The sequence below is a fragment of the Pinus tabuliformis genome, chromosome 6, assembly GCF_031772625.1.
Source record: "Pinus tabuliformis cultivar Carrire ecotype Pingquan chromosome 6, CPIR1, whole genome shotgun sequence".
Taxonomy (NCBI): domain Eukaryota; kingdom Viridiplantae; phylum Streptophyta; class Pinopsida; order Pinales; family Pinaceae; genus Pinus; species Pinus tabuliformis.
Window position 1 is genome coordinate 1,794,848,568 of NC_142292.1, and position 22,105 is coordinate 1,794,870,672.

At 35.9% G+C, this 22,105-nt stretch overlaps 1 pseudogene; it reads left to right on the forward strand.

Moving 5' to 3' along the window:
- The first annotated feature begins 17,428 nt into the window (after window positions 1-17,428).
- LOC149266187 (uncharacterized) lies at window positions 17,429-18,620 on the forward strand (annotated as a pseudogene).
- Window positions 18,621-22,105: the final 3,485 nt, after the last annotated feature.

Consider the following 22,105-nt stretch of genomic DNA (forward strand, 5'->3'; position numbering starts at 1 on the left):
AAAATACTTTTGAAATTTATTAATATTGAAAGAAATTATAGACAAAGACCTTGAAGTTGAGTTAATTGTAATTTGTCAATATGGTAATTTTGTTCAATTTAATTGTTTTATGGGCATTTTAATCAATATTTTGAAGATAGAGTTAAATTTAATTATTTAAAGTTAATATTTTGTAGATATAGTAAAATTTAATTATTTAAGGTTTTTAATTGGAATTTGAATTTATATTTTTTTATTATATAATACTATTATTTTTTATTAATAAATGTGTTAATATTTTTAAAAAATAACAACCTTGATTTAATATTTGCAAATTAATCACTCAAACCTTTCATCACCCATTCAATGATCAACTTTATAATTTAATATCATAAATTTTTCAAACTTGAAGTAGCGTTGGGCCTCCTAGGGTTCAATGTTATTCCCTTATGTTTATAATCCTTTGGATTCTAAATATTAATCCTGAGGTTTATAATATTAATGTTAGGCTTTGATGTTTATTTTAGGGTTTATAATATTTATCTTAGGGTTCATAATATTAATCCCTTGGGTTTGTGACAAATATTTCACAATATGGAAGTCAATCATGGTCAACCATTGTTAATGGTGGTTAACATTGGTCAAACACGATTGAACTCCACTATGGTTGGTTATGGTCAACCATGCTCCAACGGCACATTGTGACAAAGATTGTCTCAATATGAAAATCAACCATGGTCCAAAGTCACATTGAGAGAAAGATTGTCTCAATATTTAAAAATATTATAATATTAGTCCTTAAACCTTGATATTTATAATATTAGTCATTAAACTCTAAGGGAATTATATTATAAATCCAAGGGATTGATATTATAAACCCAAGGGAATAATAAATCCAAGGGATTAATACTAAAGACCCGAGGGAATATAAACCCTCAGGTTTTTAGTATTAATCCCTTGGGTTAATATTGTTCCCTTGGGTTTATAATTCCTTGGGGTTTTAATATTAACCCCTTATGTTTATTATTCCCTTCGGTTTATAATATCGATCCCTTGGGTTTTTAATATAAATCATGGTTAATCATGGTCAATCATAGCGAGCTATGGTCAACCATAGTCGAATGTAGCATTGTGACAAAAATTGTCTCGATATGAAAGTCATGGACAATCATAGAGAACAATAGTACAAAATGGCTAATTAATTACTAAAAAAAGACTAAAATTTGGATATAAACGACCATTTTTCAGTTGGTGACCAGTAGTAGCTAATTTATGGTATCTTATAATGCGACCAATTTTTAGTCGTTTTTAGCTTAGTCATTAATTGGTTGTCTCAATTTTATCGTCTAGTAGTATATTTAGTCATAAATTTGGTCATTGATTTAGTCATTAATTTCCAAATTAATGACCAAATATACAACAAAATATATTACTATATGGTCACATGAGAAAACCAATTAACGACCAAAAAAATATAACCAAAATGTTGTTCATGTTATAAGATACTGTAAATTAGCTACTAATAGTCATATATATGCAAATTTTAGTCATTGTTTGAAACCAATTAATGACCAGAGAAATATGACTAAATTTTGGTCGTGTTATAAGATACTACAAATTAGCTACTAATAGTCATATATATGAAAAATTTAGTCGTCCTTTGGAATCACAAATTTACCATTTGCAGTAGTCATTTTTTTTTGTAGTTTCATATTTATTATATAAATGACTAATTTAGTAGTTTATATTCATTTCATTTAATTTCATTAATAATCATTATAAATGACTAATTTAGTTGTATATTCATTTTATTTGTGTTCATCATTAATCAATATAAACTACTAATTTAGTAGTTTTAGATTGATTTTATGTGTTCATTATTAATCAACATAAATTAATTAGTATGATTTTGCAACTAAATTTAAAAAATGTCATACAATGTGCATGTTCATCTAATATGAAAACATAGAGTTTCATATGTTAATTACAATACTAAACAATATCAATTGCATCTATAAATAATTTCAACCACATAAATTATATTATATGAAATGTTAAAGTATTACAATATGAGTTTCTAACTTAATATTGTTTGAACTACAATTTACACATGAAATGATGTTTCATCACTTCAAAACATTATCATTGTGTTGCCAAGGCATTATAGGTGAATTCACCAACTCTGAAGACTTGACCATCAGTCTTTATGTGTGTGTCTTATGTGGGATATTGAATCTAAGAATATCGCTAGATCGGTTCTCTTCTCTCTCTCTTTTTGCATTTGTCGCTCTAGTGTTAATGCTCTCAGCCTCTTTCTTCAATTCCTGCTTCTTAGCATCAATATTGAGTTCATTTTCTGAAAACAAAAGAAGATACAATGTAGAGTGTAAGACATGAAATACAATGAACAATAAAATATAAACTAAAGTAGACTATAAAGAGTTTATATGACATATACCTCAACATCAGTAATGTCAAATCTATTTTCCCCATACAAGCAAGAAACTCGAACAAGTTTTCTTCAGTTTGGTGATAGTGGCCACTATAATGTGGCCAGATGACCTGTATAAACAAAGCAAATAAAATGTCACCATATAAAATAACACCTTAGTAACTTAGTATTCAACCTTCAGGGAAAGCTTAGGCACAATCATGCCAACTAAGTTACATGCTAAAAAGTTCAAGCTATAGGTAACTTGTGAAAACAAATAATCTAAGATGTGATGTTTAATCCTTGTCATTTTATTCGCAACAACATTTCATTTTTTAATGCATGAACTTGGTCAAGTATATAAACAACATGTGCTCAAATAACAACATGAAAGTAAACTTTTCTGATAGTCATGAAAATCTTTTAACACAAAATAGTTATAAGGATTCCAATCAATATCGTGTAATATTAATTTCATCTTCAAGCTTTGGTTGTTGTTTAAATTGACATGATACCAAGTATTTTCAATTTCATAGTTAAAAGACAAAACAAAATCATAAGAAACGTTCAAAATACAATCAAACAATAAAGAGAGGATATCATGGAATGGACATTGCAATTATAAAAAATTTGTTTACCAGTCCACCGATGTCTTGTCTGGCATTCTTAAAACATTTTCTTTCCCAAAATAACCATGAGGTGAAAGAATCACAAGATTAAAAACCATAGGAATCCCTACTAGAAACATTTCCAAAGTCGATGGCTCAAGTGCCTAGAGGACCTCTAACAGCAAATGAATCATATCCAATACATGCTCTGCATTGTCTCCCCATCCTTTTTCCAATCACATTTCCTGTAACATGCCCACAACAGAGTCAAGTAACAATCAAACAAAGACATTGACATTTGTTTTTATCTTTTCTATCTATAAAATTTGAATATGATTTGTTTCGAGAACATATTAATTCATATTTAAAGTCTTCCTAACATATGAGAAGGTACCAATCAAGCATGACATCAGAAAAATCGACCTCAATGAGGTCCTCAAACAATTTCTACAATATATTTTTCATGCTATGATATCTTGGGTATAAAAAAGAACATATCTGCAAAAGAAAAATCCATATATTACTTATGTTCAAACTTTGTATATGGTGTATTCTTAGGCAACTTTTTAAGATGTTCCTCTGCCTTTACCAAAGCGAACTGTAGCTTGGTTAAACTCGGTATCCTTTCATTCAACATCAATTTCTGCAAGATAAATGTCACACATTATTCTTTCCCATTTCTCAACATGCTACATATGATAAATTAAAAGTCACATAAAACCAAGAGCAAACCCTTTTCTAACCAAACCAAAACAAACAAACAAACAAATAGTGCCTCTAATAAAACTTCATTCTAATATCAGCAGATGAAAAGAGAGTGGACCATTTTGCCGCTTGACTTTGCCTATTTTTGTTATGAAAGTGCTCGAGCTTTAGGAACCAACAAATGTGAGGGAAGTTGTAAATGTGAAAAAAATTACGTTGACCATTGTAGACTTCTTCAAAATGATGTGAATGATTCCATTTTCGGATGTGGTAAATCTCATAATAAGAAATGGCCACATTGGATGCAAAGATTAAATATAAAAACTTGTGGACATGGCATGTATTCTAATAAATTTCATTGCAATGACTACCATGGGCCTCCACGGGTTACAACTCCTCAGTATGTTAATCTTGATGATGAAAGAGAGATGGCAACGATAAATATGGGTGGTCCTAGCTTGTATGGTGGATATCTTCAAACCAAGGTCATCATCTTAATGAACCTAGGTTCTGACATGGTAAACCTGGATCTGGTCCTCACTCGGGATCTATCAAGGATATTTTCATAAGAGTCTCACAATTTATCCAGTAAATATACAGTTAAATTGTATATTAAAACAAATCGAAGTGAACTGCTCAAAATCCTCTTAGGTGGGTTGTGGTCAAATGGTTAAATCAAAGCACTTTCAATGCACAAAACTGGGTTCAAATCCACTCAAAGACATGGTACTGAATTAATATGGCCAACGAAGTTATCTACCTCATCCAAAAGTGGGTGGAAGTCTTAACAACCTTGATGGCCCATGGTTGTGGTCTGTCTCAACAAGCGAGGAAAGATGCAAGTATTGGATGACTTTAATGTGGCCAACAGAGTTATCTACCCCATCTAGAAGTGGGTGGAAGTCTTAGCAACCTTAATGGCCCATGTTTATGGAATATCTCAATAGATGAGGAAAGATGCAATCTTGGATGAATTTAATGGAAGAGACACCCTTGGCCATGGCCTCTAAGAAAAGGTAGAGCCCAATTCATTAACAAATTTCCACTTTCCAACTGCAAAAAAGAATATCACAAGATCCTAAACTGGATGGAAATATACCTTTGCTATTGTAGCCGTTAAGTCATGCATGGAATGTGCGGCCTCGTATGATTCAAAGAAAGATGCTTCTTCAAACTTTTCTATGGAACTTGAATACACCTATGCAAAACTACATTAAACAACTTTAAATACCAGATGGAAATAAAGAAGAAATATCAACTATGGTGTTAATATCAATCCCAACAAAAAAAATATTATTGGCTAAAAATGAATATGTTACACACACAATAGTGCCATCTCCTTTTCTTGCAGAAAAAAGACAACCAATTGGATCAGTTGAAGGTCGAGCACTGATGTCCACGAAAAATTTGGGCAAGCCAACACACCCTCAAATTATTAATTCAATCAAAATGGGAAGGTCTAAGCCCTCATCCAAATGTTGAAACAATATGAAATGAAGGGCCTGAACAAAACCCCACCCATATCAAATACTGAAGAGCTCAGTTAATAATCTTACCATTACCTAAAACCAAAAATGTTTCACAACTTTTCAACTAGATTGAAGCTCCGGCCAACCATGTTTGGCAACACCCATTTTCAAGAGCATATGCCTTATAAAATTTACAACATCTAACTTCACAAAACTACATTTCTAATTAAGTCAAGGTGTTGAGCTGCTTTGTGCCTCAAAAGAAAACACATGAACTGAAATAATTATTCTGAAAGGAAAAACTCAAAAATTCCAATCAAAATTTGGCACAGACCTTCGCTTAAATCTGTACCAAATAGTGCATATCCATGACATATCCTTCAAGTCTACAAAACCAAAGATAACACCACCTTTCTTTGGTTTTGAAAGGCTTTGGTGTCCACCTCACCAGAAAGAGTAACAAAACTTGTAGGCCTCTACTCATGCTGAAGTAGTGCAGTTGTCGTTCCATAATTATTGAGGCACCCCTTAATTGTTGTTGGTGGGTCCAAAGCATGTTGAGTGCCTATGGTGAACATTTTCTTGTTCCTTGAAAATATATGTGATATCTCTGCTCCAACAACAATCTTTTTTAGAGGACTAATAATGTGCAAGTAAGATGCCTTCAAGGTATCACCCTTACCAGTTCTGCAAAGCATGAGTCACTTTCAGTATGACACCAAAAAACTTTCTATGCAATGCTTCATAAAAAAGTTTGCAATTGCCCCTAAATTTTACCAAAAAACCCACTAAAATTCACTATTTTAGTTTACAAGAATGGCAAGGACCAAGTCTTACAAGGTCAAAGAAGAAACAAAATCAAGCTTTAAAATACCCAAGCCTTCATCATATTTCAAGAAGTTTCTTGATGCAATGTACACAACAACTTCACCCCCTACAGAAAGATGCTTGTTTCCAAATACTCCTGAGAAATGTGTTATTGGAGATGGTGTCAATACAATGCTTGTACTGACCCCTACATAATCATGCATATATTGAAGCTCAACCTGTCAAATTTACAATATATAATGTAAGCAAAGTTAAAGTGTAATCCATTTCACAAAAAAAATTACAAAAGTATTTTTATCACTATAAAACATGAAGAATGTTATTAAGCATTATGTATATCACAACATACCAACACGAAACTTTACCATGTAGATAAACCTTGTGACTATTGATGATCAAAATTAGGGGGCATGCTGAAGCCTGACTAATACGGATGTTTGAGTAAATGTCTACAATATTACAAAGAAAAGGCTCCAGATAGAAACAAGAACAAGATGTTTCATTGCAATGGTTCTCACATATAAAACCAGTTATTATTTTTCATATCCTTCCAAATGGCTTATTTCAAACTGCAGAACTAGAAATTTGATCCCTTCTCAAGTGAGACTGAGTGGAAGAGCACACTACAGATGAAAACTACAACATATTGCAAATATATGCATTCAGGAAAATGGCACAATTGACACAAATGTCTAATCACCTTAATTATCATGTATTTCTAAATGGTAAAAATGAATTCCACAATAACTGAAAGAATGTTTTAACTTATAGAATGTAGCAATGTCCCAATTAATACAAAGTACTGCAGGTTGTTACTTTACAAAAAAACACCTACATTAAGCATGCAAATTGTTCAAAGCTAAATATGATGTCAAAGATAGATTTGATTGTTCAAATCCAACAATTAATAGAGATGACATCTTGCACAACTAGGTTTTCACTCTCAAGTTCTCTATTCTTAGAGGTAGCCATGACTTTGCTAAGGAGTGGTGGCTCCCTTTCCTCCTTTAATCCAACCTTTGAGGCAGCCACAAAAGCTTTCAAATCACTTAACCTCTAGGTGGAGGTTGAAGTGAACCAATGTGCACCCAACCATCATTTATAGAGACTCCATAATTGAAGCCATTTTCAACTGGTTCCCTCTAAAATGGTCATGGAGGCCCAAGGTTCAGCCTCCCATTTCCTCAAATTAAAAATATGATTCGATGTTTGTGGCATGCATTATATAATTGGTCTTGGTGTATATGGATGTGGATGGAAATTTAGGGCAAGCATTATTGCTGAAATAGGTCCTATAAGTCAAAATTTTTATGCCACCATTGTCAATAATGCACCAGCCCAAGAGAATTTTAATTTTATGGTTGTCACTAAATAATGCCTCACTATTTATGCATGAGTAGTCATTGATCAAGTTTAGAATGACAATTATTAACCAATTGTTTGGTCTTGATTCATATCTTCCTTCATTGTCACAATGAGTTCAACCTTTCGTACCTTTCTAGATTTAGACATTCTCCACTTGAATGCAAGAATTAAGAAAATGTTACATTTCAACAAAAAGCAGAGGTGGGCACCAAAAAAATTGTTCCCAGCATGTTATTGGCATGGGTGTTGAGTTTCATTTTCTAGTATATTACCAGTAGTAAGTTAATTGTTTACTACGTGGAGAAATAACTAGCACAGAGAAGAAGTAAAAGAGTTCCTCTTTGTGCAAATAAAAGATGCAAACATGATGGACAAGGAAGAATTGTATGCAACTACAAGACAACATACAACCATCTCTGAGGCATTGGAAATACCGATATATCTACATTACTATGGATAATTCAATGTGTGAAGCTAAAGGGTTTTGAGGTCTTTACACCAGTTATTTTTCCGTCCTTGCAAGGGATGTCCCATTTGTCGGGCTTCAGGGTATAAGAAGCACCAAAATAAGGAAGTCAGTGCAACAGTGCAACTGTCTGTACATAATTACATCACTTATACCATCCTCTTCTCAGGATTCCATCTAAAACTTTCCATAGTTGATTTTGGGCCGGTGTGAAAGTGGCCATGACTACCACTTAAGGAAGTTTTGTTTTACCTTACTCTAGAAATTTTTACCAAGGAACATCACTGGCTAAGGGGGGGATCATTTGTAGAATGATTGTTGAACTGGATTAATGTCCAATATTTGTTTATGAGCTGACCTTATTGTTGTAGCTTTTATAATGATGTGCAATTTGTCCACATGGATACACTTTGCTGGAAATTGTTCACTTTGTACCTTCTTCTGGCATCTCTTTGACATCAGCAAGAGAAGATACAAAAGTGGATCCTGAGGACCTTTACACATGGTACAAATTTCTAGTTTATGCCAGCACTCCTATTTTTGAATCCAACATATGGAAAATGAATTCTATGAGATATTAACCAAGGGAGCATATAGTAACAGGTCTTTAGAAGGGTTGTAACTTGTGACCCCTTTCAGGTCTATAATCATGATTTAGGGGTGATTACAGCCTACAAAAATGACTTACAAAGTTAAAGCAGTTACGTTCTTTGGATATTGGTGACAATATGTAGAGGTGTTAAGAAAACCTTATCATTGCCTCAATATGATGATATTGCAGAGATATTGTTTTCAGCCAACAATTATATCAGAACACTAGTTCAGATCTAATTTCTATACCCAGATTTGAAAAGAACATTTTCATCAGGTTGCAAAGGCATAACTCATTTTTGAAAGTTTCTTATTTTTGAAGGTTGGTTGGTTAAAAAGCCTGAAGGACCACATTAGAGGAGCACTCCATCCCATGCACATGGATCACTACTTTAATGCACCTCTTTTGGAGCCTCGAGGTAGCCACATTTTGAGGAGGTTGTAGCTTTCACCTGAGATCCTTTTTATGAGGAGTTGGTTAACATGAAGAAGAATACCCAAGATTTAAGGGATACAAGGCAGCTGTCATATTCTCCAAGGTCAAAGAGTCAATAAGAAGTAAAGTGCTCCATGCCTGAGGGATACAAGGGTAATTTAATATTAATATATGATTGGAGTTTTTTAAGGAATTCCCTAGATATAACTATGATTGTAACCTTTTTCAGTTGTTAGCACAAATCTCAAGAAGTTATGCCTTTGAGATGCCATAAAAAGTTTCAAATAATGTTTCACAATTCTGAAATGCCATCTAAAATGGCAAGTGGCATTTCAAGGAAAAATGGGCACATCTTAATCTGGTTTAATTGTGTTTTGACAGATATATTGACCATAGGAACCTGCCCACGTGCTTTAAATTGGCATTGACATAAATTTTGACACTAATTTCACATTGAATAAGCCTATAAAAAACCCTTACACCCTCTCTTTGATCTAAATACAATTTACCACTTATTATTTCCTCACACTTTCTTTCAGACTATTTTAGCAAAGGTATCTCCTACACAAACAAGAAGCACTTTTGTTGTGTGTGAAGCATTCTGATCTGGTTTTGTAGTCATAACTAGAAGACAATTGTGAGCAACAACATTGTTCCACACTTCATTTCTTCACATTTTCTTCAATAACTTTTAGGAAAAAGTGTTTTCTATAGCTACAATAAGCATGTTATGTGCATTTTGGATAGCATGGATATTATTGGAGGCTACATTTAAATTTTCTTACTCAATTATCCTTTCTTCTTGTGCTATTTTATATTTATAGATAGACAGACAGATATTGTTTCCCTATTTCAATTTTTTTTTGTCTTTTTACTTTTTTGATGGGGGATGAGGTAGGGATCATGTTTCCAACATGTACCCCTCTCCCAATACCATGCAACTTTGCTTCCAAGGATATTTGAGATGGATACTCAATGGCTTTCTAAGAGAGCCCTCAATCAATCTCCAAGGCATTTGTCACACTTCAAAAAATAATTCCAACTTAGAGCGACTTTTTAAGTTAAAATTGAGGCCCTTCAGGGTTGAATAGAAATGGGCTTCTAAGAGGTTCATTTAAGGATTTCACAACTAGGGATCTTTATTCTAAAGTATTAATATAGCAATAATTCACAAATGTTGATGCATTACTAGGATAACAATATTAACGCATCCAAAGCATTTCCACAATTTACATGTTGGAAATAATACTGAGAAGGGGGGGGGGGGGGGGGGTGAATCAGTAAATTAGTATTAACAAATCAATATAATTTTTTCTTTTCATACTCTGATACATATATGCTATTTCAGTTAAGGGAACCCACGTGTACATGTAACTGTGTTTAATGCAACTAGCGTATATCTAGTAAACTTATGATTCAGTTAATCCATCATATGTTGATCTTTAATTAGTGCACCAAAACTTCATTAACCATATAAATAGTAACCAGGTGCAGTAAAAATAGAATAGATCATCACACATAAGAAACACACATGAACACCATGATATAAGGTGGAAACCCAATGTGGGACAAAAACCACCTGCTACCGTCTTCCTTTAATATAAGAAAAACCTGTTTACAATCTTGTACTGGTGCAGACTCATACCAGTATGCAGGCACCCACCTGCAGAAGGCTACAACCTTCTCTCATTCTCCAGCTACTACTCGAAGGGAGCTACAACCCCTTGGCTCTTGTACTAACTAATATGTTTACTAGTACGTAGGTGCCGGCCTACTAAAGGCTCCAACCTTCACTCATTTTTCAGCTGTTACAGGAAGGGAGCTCCAACCCCCTGGCTCTTGTACTAGCCGATATGTTTACCAGTACGTAGGCGCCAGCCTACAGAAGGCTGTGACCTTCTCTCTTCCTCCAAGGACCATTTTTAATAAATTTTCATACTGGATACTCCTGAAGCACAACACCATAATCTGAAGGCCACGTTTCATCCAATTTTCATACTAGACCCATCAACAACATTGAAGCACAAAATTAATCACCACTGTAATATACCCATCAACTACACCTGCATCATCAATCTCTGAATCACCCAATATTAAAACATTGAAACCTTGTCAACAAAACATAGTCACCAGAACACAGAGCAGACCACAGAATTCTGCAACAACAACCAAATCCAACTGTAACTTCAAATATCATACTTCATACTGTATACGCTACTCTGATGAGCTGAACCAACGTGTATACGTGCTTTTACCAAAGTGAACCCGCGTACAGATTTGCAAATATTTACTCATAACTTTGTAGCTATTCCAAACATCAGCCATACCCAGATCATAACATTTATACAATAAAACATGCGTCAGTAATTCAGATCTAGTCTATCCATGATCAAACCACATAATGATAATACATTCCAAGCCTTAAGATCCCGATCCATCATCCATCATCAACTGCATAGGTGCATCCTTGGTTCTGATCAAGCAAAGCATCACAAACCCATAACCAGCATACTAGATCTCACACTTCATCAGATATTAATCACTTGAACACTTGCACATTGGCCTAATGACCTTCTTCTCCTTATATAGGTTTAGGCCTCTCTCAATACCATGGTCCAAAACCACGTAGGACCGATACCTTGGACCCAATACCTGGGGTCAATACCTCGGACAAAATACCGTGGACCAATACCAAAATACCATGGTCCAAATACCATGGACCAAAATTTAGTTTTTCGATATGTACGCACCTTTCCTTCTGTGAAAGTGCGTGTGTATGTTATATACGCCTTTGTATATATTGAACCTGCGTGTATACGCAACTTGGTATATAGTGAACCTGCGTATACCTTAATTTCTACATTCTTGCTGTTTACCTGCTATACTGTGATCTTTCATCTGAGAGAGTTGCCATCAAGGACAACACTTGTGTCATACCTGTATCATAATGCCAACAATCTCCCCTTTTGGACTTGATGGTAACAACCACACCAAGTCACTCTCCCCCTTTGACATCAAGGGCAAAGGGCGGACCAAGATATTATCTCCCTTGATATACATTCTGCTGTCCATACTCCCCCTGAGTACATGCTGAAATCTCTAATTGAGCTCCCCCTTTGTACATGCCAAGATGTACCAATCTGTCCATGCTCCCCCTGAGCACATGCAGAGTCTGCAAAAATATTTTTCAAAAGAATATCATGACTCTACAACTCAACTAAGTGAGTATGACCTTCCTATGACTCATACATACATCAATCTCCCAACCAAGTGGGGATACACCATTTTTTACCATCCACCCAACCAAGTGGGGATATACCAAATGTTTATACATGACTGAAAATAGACATTATTACATCATCCTTCCCATGTAAATTGGGGTTACAAATTAGGTCTTTTCATGACCTTTACATCAAATGATATACATGACCTTTTATAACAATGACCATTAATCTAAACAAAACCATGATAGTCATCAGCAACTATCATACACCATATATGATCTGCTCTGTAAGCATCTGTCAACAACATCTGTAACCTGCAATACCATTCTCTTGACAAACCAACAATAAGTAGCAAGATGTATCATTTAGCCACATAAGCATCATCACCAAAGACTTCTAACCATAATGCCAACAATGCATTATTCGAAGCATATGCTCCCCCTGAACCTGTTCCATCTGTTCACTGTTAGATCTGATCATGCATATATCAGTAAGAAGTATCAAGGCATCATCATCAATCATATATACATCAAGTTAACTTGTGAGGATCAAAAGCACTTCTAAATAACATCTTATGAGTACCAACACATTTACACATATCATTAGCAGATTTTAACCATCATCAAACAGAGCAAATAATTGACTCAACCATATCAGACCCTTTTTCTTGAGTCTGTCCAACTGCTTTTCCTCAACCCAGCATATACGCGACTGTGTAGCTTCGAGCTCGCGTATATACGTAACTTGTGTTCATGAAACTTACGTATGAGTTTTAGAACACTGAGGTTCCACACTTTCAGCTCCCTCTGAGTCTGTCATGTTTGTATACTCTGCTATGCCACATCTTTAAGACTGTACTTCCTTCTTCTTCCATATCTTCAACTGTGATGATGTTTTCTCATTTTGGTATGGTGCCCAAAATCTTCTCCTGCATTCCTTTGTTATATGTCCAAGCTTGTTACATGCATAACATCTTACATGTTTCATATTCCTTCTGTAGTAGTCAACAACTTTGTGACCAAACATATTGCAAGAAAAGCAATACCCCTTAAAGTACCTGGAATGTGATGCTCTCTTTGTGTGACGGTCTTGAACCATTCTACTTTGCATCTTGTTGCAACATGTCCAAGATTATGACATACATAACATTCAACATTATTTATCGGAGGAAACAACCGTCTATCACTTCCACAGTTAGGAGCAAAATATTTTCTTTGAAGACTATCTTTCCTTGGTTGTTGATGGGGTTGACCTCTCATCTCCTTGTTGAACATTTTAGATTTTGTATTAGAGTTCCTTGCCTCACCTTGTGAGCTAGATTCACCTTCAACAGATTCATGAAAACCAAGACCAGTTTTGATAGCAGGGGATCTTTGACTACTAAGAATATCATCCAAAATCTTAGTACTGTCTTGAAATCGTAACAATTTATCCTTTTCTTCTAATTTACCTTTCAAGATATTTACCTCAACCTGATGTTGTTCTTCCTTTTCCAGATATTGCTTCTTCAATATTTTTTCAGACCTTCTTCCTTCCTCCAGTTGTTACCTTAGTTTGAGAATCTCATTTTCTTGTTCTTCATTCTGCTCCTATAGCATTTGACGTACTCTGAAGGCACACTCCAGCTGAGCTTTTAATCTGGTAACGTCTTCTTTGAGGGCACTCTCCCTTTTGTTAAATAGATCTTTTTGATCTGTGATTTTATTTGATGCTTCATTTGCTTGTTCATCTTCAATCTGAGGTGATTCAGAATCTGAATCCTTGCTTCCACCTAACTGCAGGCTCTCACTATTCCTTTGAGCTGTCTTCTTCTTCTGACGCACTTTCTTTCCCATTTTTCTATGGATCTCCTTCAAGTGATCAAGCTTCTACCAAAGGACCTGCTCTGATACCAATTGTTGGAAATAATACTTGGGGGGGGGGGTGAATCAGTGTTAGCAAATCAATATAACTTTTTCATTTCATACTCTGATTCATATACGCTACTTCAGTTAAGGGAACCTGCATGTACACACAACTGTGTTTAATGCAACTAGCATATATCCAGTAAACTTATGATTCAGTTAATCCATCATATGTTGATCTTTAATTAGTGCATCAGAACTTCATTAACCATATAAACAATAACCAGGTGCAGTAAAAATAGAACAGATCATCACACATAAGAAACACACATGAACACCATGATATAAGGTGGAAACCTAATGCAAGACAAAAACCACCTGCTGCCGTCTTCCTTTAATATAAGAAAAACTTGTTTACAATCTTGTACTGGCGCAGACTCATACCAGTATGCAGGCACCCACCTGCAGAAGGCTACAACCTTCTCTCATTCTCCAGCTACTACTGGAAGGGAGCTACAACCCCCTAGCTCTTGTACTAGCCAATATGTTTACTAGTACGTAGGCGCCGGCCTACTGAAGGCTCAAACCTTCACTCGTTTTCCAACTGCTACTGGAAGGGAGCTCCAACCCCCTGGATCTTGTACTAGCCGATATGTTTACCAGTACATAGGCGCCAACCTACAGAAGGCTACGACCTTCTCTCTTCCTCCAGGGACCATGTTTCATAAATTTTCATACTGGATACTGCTGAAGCGCAACACCATAATCTGAAGGCCACGTTTCATCCAATTTTCCTACTGGACCCATCAACAACATTGAAGCACAAAATTAATCACCACTGCAATATACCCATCAACCACCTGCATCATCAATCTCTGAATCACCCAATACTGAAACACTGAAACCTTGTCAACAAAACACAGTCACCAGAACACAGAGAAGACCACAGAATTCTGCAACAACAACCAGATCCAACTGCAACTTCAAATATCATACTTCATACTGTATATGCTACTTTGATGAGCTGAACCAGCATGTATACGTGCTTTTACCAAAGTGAACCCGCATACAGATATGCAAATATTTACTCATAACTTTGCAGCTATTCCAGACATCAGCCATACCCAGATCATAACATTTATACAATAAAATATGCGTCAATAATTCAGATCTAGTCTATCCATGATCAAACCACATAATGATAATACATTCCAAGCCTTAAGATCTTGATCCATCATTCATCATCAACCGCATAGGTGCATCCTTGGTTCTGATTAAGAAAAGCATCACAAACCCATAACCAACATACTAGATCTCACACTTCATCAGATATTCATCACTTGCACGCTTGCACATTGGCCTAATGATCTTCTTTTCCTTATATAGGTTTAGGCTTCTCTCAATACCATGGTCCAAAACTACATAGGAACGATACCTTGGACCCAATACCTGGGGTCAATACCTCGGACCAAATACCATGGACCAATACCAAAATACCATGGTCCAAATACCACGGACCAAAACTTAGTTTTCCGACATGTACGCGCCTTTCCTTCTGTGAAAGTGTGTGTGTACATTATACACGCCTTTGTATATATTGAACCTGTGTGTATATGCGACTTGGTATATAGTGAACCTGCGTATACCTTTCTTTCTACATTCTTGCTGTTTACCTGCTATACTGTGATCTTTCATCTGAGAGAGTTGCCATCAAGGACAACACTTGTGTCATACCTGTATCATAATGCCAACATTACATTGAACTGAAACTCAATCAAGAAAATATCCAACAAAATCAAGAAATAAAAAGGCAACATATAATAAAGAATGTAGACAACTGAATGGAAAATTACTAATAATACCTATGACCCAATCCCCAAGGCTTCTTAACGCTACTTACAAAGGTCTGTTCTAAGAGAACTAAATTTGTCACCACTACAACTCATACCACCAGGTAACCACTATATCCTCTCTGCCAGATATATGCAAAACAATATAATATTACCTGCAATTTCCTTCCATAACTTTTTCCATGTTGTTATCATATGTATGAATAAACACATCGCTGGAAAAAGCCACCATGTAATCCAGTGCAACCATTTCAAATGAATGATTTTGGAATGGCTTTAAATCCATAGGACTAAGAAGAGTATCCTTCCTCACCTGCATAATTTTGTTGATCAACATGAGTGCATGACATAAGAAAATCCAACTTCAAAGGAAAATGCATCCTTCTTTCTCCCCCATAGATTTCTTTAGCATCAATATATATTTGAATATTTCTATCAAAATCAAAAGCTTTCAATACTAATGGATTCTTCTCTAGTGTTATAGGACAGAGTCTGTCCTTCCTCTTCATTTAAGAAATTATGACCTCCTTCCACCAAGGGTAGGCATGACTGTGAAAGAAATACAACAAGATAATAGGATCAACATTGTTAACAATAAAGATTTTGACTTGACCAGGAAAATATTATGATTTCCAAACATGTAATATACCTCAGTCTGGTGAGTTCCTCAACTTATTCATCAGTACAATGAAGAGTGCAACCAGAAAAAACCAATATATCCATTTCATAACAAAGATGAAGAGCCACAAAAGGACCATGCTGTTGCAATATTTAAAAAAATGACCCAATTCATCAATTTTTGAAGTGAAAAGCAGAGTGTTGTAATTCACATGAAAACATAGCTTTTAAACCTCAAGTGGCAGGCTATCATAGCTTTTAAAATTGAAGTGGCAGGCTATCATTTGCTAGATGTGCATATGCCTTATTCAAATGAAAAACTTTGTGCTTTCTTATAAGGGGAAGGATTTGTATCATGGTAGGAAACTTTGTTAGTATCCTTCTGTGCAAAGCCCAAAGTATTAAATGATAGTCTTCGATACTCAACCTGATGTAGGTAATAGGACATGTTTGGCCAGCTCACAGGAGGCATGGTGAAGACTGCCCCATCTTCTGCCTTTGCCTTCAACTTTGAAGGAAGCTTCTTTACTATCTAAAACTTGCCTCTAAGAGATGTGATAAACTGATCCACATCAAAAATGTCTTCAAATTCATTGTTCACATAGAATTAAAAATTATTTTTTGCAAAAGGAAACATGAAGGATAAACCACCCGCACAAGTAATTAATGCCATGCAATACCCAATGCTGAAATGAATCAATAAAACATACTGAAGATTTGTTAACAGATAGGAGGAATACTGAAGTTAAACACCTAGGATCTGCCCAAAGTGAAGCCTTGTCCAACTTTGGGACAACCACAATCACATTGAGATAATTGTAACCATGTCACATATCTAACATGAGAAAAATATTGACCAAAATGAAGCCTTGTCTAGCTTTGGGACAACCACAATCACATTGAGATAATTGTAACCATGTCACATATCTAACATGAGAAAAAGATTGACCTTGATCAAATGATAATATATCACAAAACAATCACAAAAGAAAATTCAGCAAACATAGTGATAACATGAAGTAAATAATTACAGAGTTTGGAGAACCATAATCAAGGCCCTAGCTAAAGGACAATCGTGCATAATTCTAAAAGGTGGAGATAAACCAGCTTGCATATTGCAGCTCACATCTTCCATTTTGCGCTCTAAATTTCGAAAAACTCTGCTCCAAGAAGACATTGATAGCCCTTCTTCTGGGTCAGGTGGCTTCTCTGCTGATAACATCCACTGGATTCTCCTCAAATGAGCTTACCTGCAGAGGAATTGTTGTATCGACCTCACAATCCTTGAATTATCTTCTTCTGTCAATTGTGTTTGGAAGTCAATTAATATATCGCAGGAGATGGCTTCGGGCTCGGTGGTACTACTATGTTTTGTTGGCTTTCGTGGATGTTGAAGCTAACTATGTCGTGGTGAGGGCATATGACTATACATCAATAACAAGTGTCATGTTGCTGGACTGTTGGACAATTCCTTGTGTCTTGTTCCTTACATGGATATTCTTGAAGACAAGATACAAAATCGGACAGTTTATTGGTGTAGGAGTATGTGTTGCTGGGCTTGTTCTCGTTGTATTTTCAGATGTGCATGCCTCTGATAGACAAAAGGGGAGCAAACCTATTCTGATCCAGGCCTCCATTGTAAGAGACCATTATGTATCCATTGCTTTTATATAGTCCTGCCAGAAATTTACATACAAAGATTTCCAGTATAATATTCAAGATTTTCTCAAATAAATACCAAAAGGAGGGCTATGACTGTGCCAAGGCCGACATTTGGTCTTGTGGGGTCATACTTTTCATTCTCCTGGTGGGTTTCTTGCCATTCCTTAGAACCTTGATGGCCTTGTATAAGAAGCTTCACCTGTCACACTCTACTCATGGTCCACAATATGGAAAACACGTTGCTGTCATCGACAGTACAAAAGTGCGTACGTTCCCTCGATTAAAAGGGAAAAAATAACAGATTAGGGAAAAAAAAGTCTCACTTGATGCAATTAAAGGTCAATAGCATCCACCCACATTTTAATTTTCCTGCCACCGACAACCCAACGACAGTATGATCTTCTCATCAGAATCCTTCGCTGCTTTCGAAGGCAATGTCATCATCTCCACCATGCTGTAAGGAGCCACGTTGTTCAATCTGAGCTCCCACAAAAAAAAATTGTTGCTTCAATACAAATTTGTGCATTCAATCATCTCAACTTAAAAATAATGGATAATGATCTATTCGTTTCATTTCTTATTGAATCATCTAAATACACAGAGCGGAAATTGTGGATGAGCTAGAGTTTGATTACCTCTCCTTTCGCTTTTGGAGGAAGATTTGCAGAGATAATTTCTTCACTATTTCCAAACCTGTACGTGGAACAAAACCATGTTAAAATAATTTTATACCTAAAAACCTTCATTTACCCTTTCACATTCTATGTATCCAAACCCTATTCAAAATAACATATGTGCCATATGCGTCTTACCAGCTGCCACTTTTTGAGGTTGATTTTCATTCATAGCGTTCAATGCAGATTTGGAAGTTTCCTGTCCTGATATCTGTTCAATTTTGTCGTTGGTAATCTTAGAGGTTCTTTTATGTTCAATTTGATGGCCTTGTATAAGAAGATCCACAAGGGGGACTTCAAATTCCTGCCCTGGTTTTCCTCCGACCTCCGGTAACTCATTCTCTGGTTCCTAGATCCCAACCCTGAGACGAGGATAACCCTCACCGAGCTAATGGAGGTCCCCTGGTTTTGGCAGGGCTTCGAACCCCCACAACCCAACTGCAATGTCGATGTTAGCCTCCTTAACGATGTCAATTCAACATTCTTTATTCTGAAGCTGGCCCGCTTCATCGCGTTCGACATTATCGCTCTTTCCCTTATATTTGACCTCTCAGGGTTATTCAAGGACAAAACCCTAAAGCATGAATTGTGGCTCACATAGATTCAACCATCCTGGAGCATAATATCGAAGCTGTGAGGAGATTGCCAAAATATTGAGATTCAGAGTCAAGAAATCTGAGGATTGCAAGATGAAGTTATAGAGACCTGAGCAGGGGCTGAAGGGGCATTTGTCGATCGATGCCAATATTTTCTAAGTAACACCCTCATTCTTCGTGGTGGAGCTTTGCAAGATCAAGATCGGGGGAGTACAAAAATAGGTGCTGTTTGGTCAATTTAGCGTGTCCTAAATTGCTATATAAATTGTCAATCCGAGAGTCGTAAACTGCTGAAGTGAAGTGCACTATAAATGCAAGATAACCGATTTCTTACTTCTTTGTTGTTTTTGATTTTTGGTTTGTTTTTGGGTTTATCTTTTGTTGATTCCCTAATGTGAGATGGAAAAATTAAAAGTCAAGTATGGATATAAGTGTTCAAGGCAATGGTGACCTCTACAATGATTTCCAAACTTCAAAGTTCTCAAAAATGTTTTAAAACTTGCAATGATGAAATCAATTCCTAAGAGAAAATAAAAATGTACCTAAATTCTAATTAAACCAAACAGTGAGCTAGTGACTATGAAACCCAGTATCCTTGCTGCTGTATAAAAAGAAAACTGAACTCAAAGCAATTCAAAAACTGTAAGAAAGTAAACTAAATCATATTACATCAACTCATATTCTGACCCCTCACCATTCGACTCACTCTGGCTATAGGAGGTAATCATAAACAAATTGAGTAATCTGATATCTAAATTGCATAAAATGAAACTAAGATCAAACTACGCATTCATACTTCAATCCCTCACCATTCGACTCGCTCTGGCTATAGGAGGTAACTGAAAATGACATGAGTAATCTAATCACTAACTTGCAGAAAAATAAACTAATATCAAACTACGCATTCATACTTCAATCCCTCACCATTCGACTCGCTCTGGCTATAGGAGGTAACTGAAAATGACATGAGTAGTCTAATATCTATCTTGCAGAAAAGTAAATGAACAAAACAAAACTGAAAGAAATAAACAGTGCTGGAATTAGAACTAAGAAAATAAATCAGCAGAAGGACAAGATAATTTCATGTCATTAGTCATTAAAAAGCTATGTGCAATTGCCCGGGCTGTCTATTAGAACCTGAAAGAAAAACACTGATCAGTTAACAATCATTAGAAAGCATAAAAGAAACTATGGACAACAATCAACATGAATACCATAAGCAGTGTAATATATACAAGCAAACGATTATGGCATCAGGAACGTAAAGGAAGAAAGCATGAAACTATACAGTAATTACAGAACCTTGGTGTACAGGGGCCCTCTGCAACCTCGGCCAATCAGCAATCAACCACAAATTGAACTTAAGAACACTGTCTTCTCATGTATTAAAATGCAGTCATAACATAAGGATTAAGTCACGGCACAGTGGGCTCGTAAAACAGTCGAAATTACATACAAAAAGCTAGCTAATATGCGTATGAGAACGCGTTATTTATAACTGAGGATGATACAACTACTTCCTAAAATCTGCGCTGATAAACAGACACGTGAATAACCACGTCTGGAAATCTAGCATGATGGTAGCCGTGACAATTAAATCCAAGGAGGGTGGCTATTAGATTTGGTTCATGGAGCAGTCCACAGGTGTTAGCACGCCTCCTGAGATTTAGGAATTTGCCACGCAAGTCTTCACGTGGTGAAAAACAGAGTTCTGCCACCGTAAAACTCTTAGGTTGACCACCGCTTTGACTGTCCTTGACCACGGCCTTCTGTGAGGGATTCGGCTGAACCAAGAGGACACGTTCCATGTCCACATCATTTGCAACTTGCCCATGTGGCCGGATTCTCCAGTAGACACCTGTAACATAGAATTCAACAAAAAGGCTGCGGAAAGTTGAGCTGGCTGCGGAAAGTGACAAGATTCCGCAGCTGACTGAGCAAAAATCTAGATCAAACAACGGTCACAAGATATAGTTAGGAAACCATTTTATATGCTCTTTTTAAACTAATATGTAATGATTTGACAGCTTGGAGGTTCAGGTAACTGGAAAAAAAGGCTAAAAAGGTGTATAGGGAAGATGCATGTTTGGGACTCAACATAACTCGCTCTGGCTATAGGAGGTAACTGAAAATGACATGAGTAATCTAATCACTAACTTGCAGAAAAATAAACTAATATCAAACTACGCATTCATACTTCAATCCCTCACCATTCGACTCGCTCTGGCTATAGGAGGTAACTGAAAATGACATGAGTAGTCTAATATCTATCTTGTAGAAAAGTAAATGAACAAAACAAAACTGAAAGAAATAAACAGTGCTGGAATTAGAACTAAGAAAATAAATCAGCAGAAGGACAAGATAATTTCATGTCATTAGTCATTAAAAAGATATGTGCAATTGCCCGGGCTGTCTATTAGAACCTGAAAGAAAAACACTGATCAGTTAACAGTCATTAGAAAGCATAAAAGAAACTATGGACAAAAATCAACATGAATACCATAAGCAGTGTAATATATACAAGCAAATGATTATGGCATCAGGAACGTAAAGGAAGAAAGCATGAAACTATACAGTAATTACAGAACCTTGGTGTACAGGGGCCCTCTGCAACCTCGGCCAATCAGCAATCAACCACAAATTGAACTTAAGAACACTGTCTTCTCATGTATTAAAATGCAGTCATAACATAAGGATTAAGTCACGGCACAGTGGGCTCGTAAAACAGTCGAAATTACATACAAAAAGCTAGCTAATAT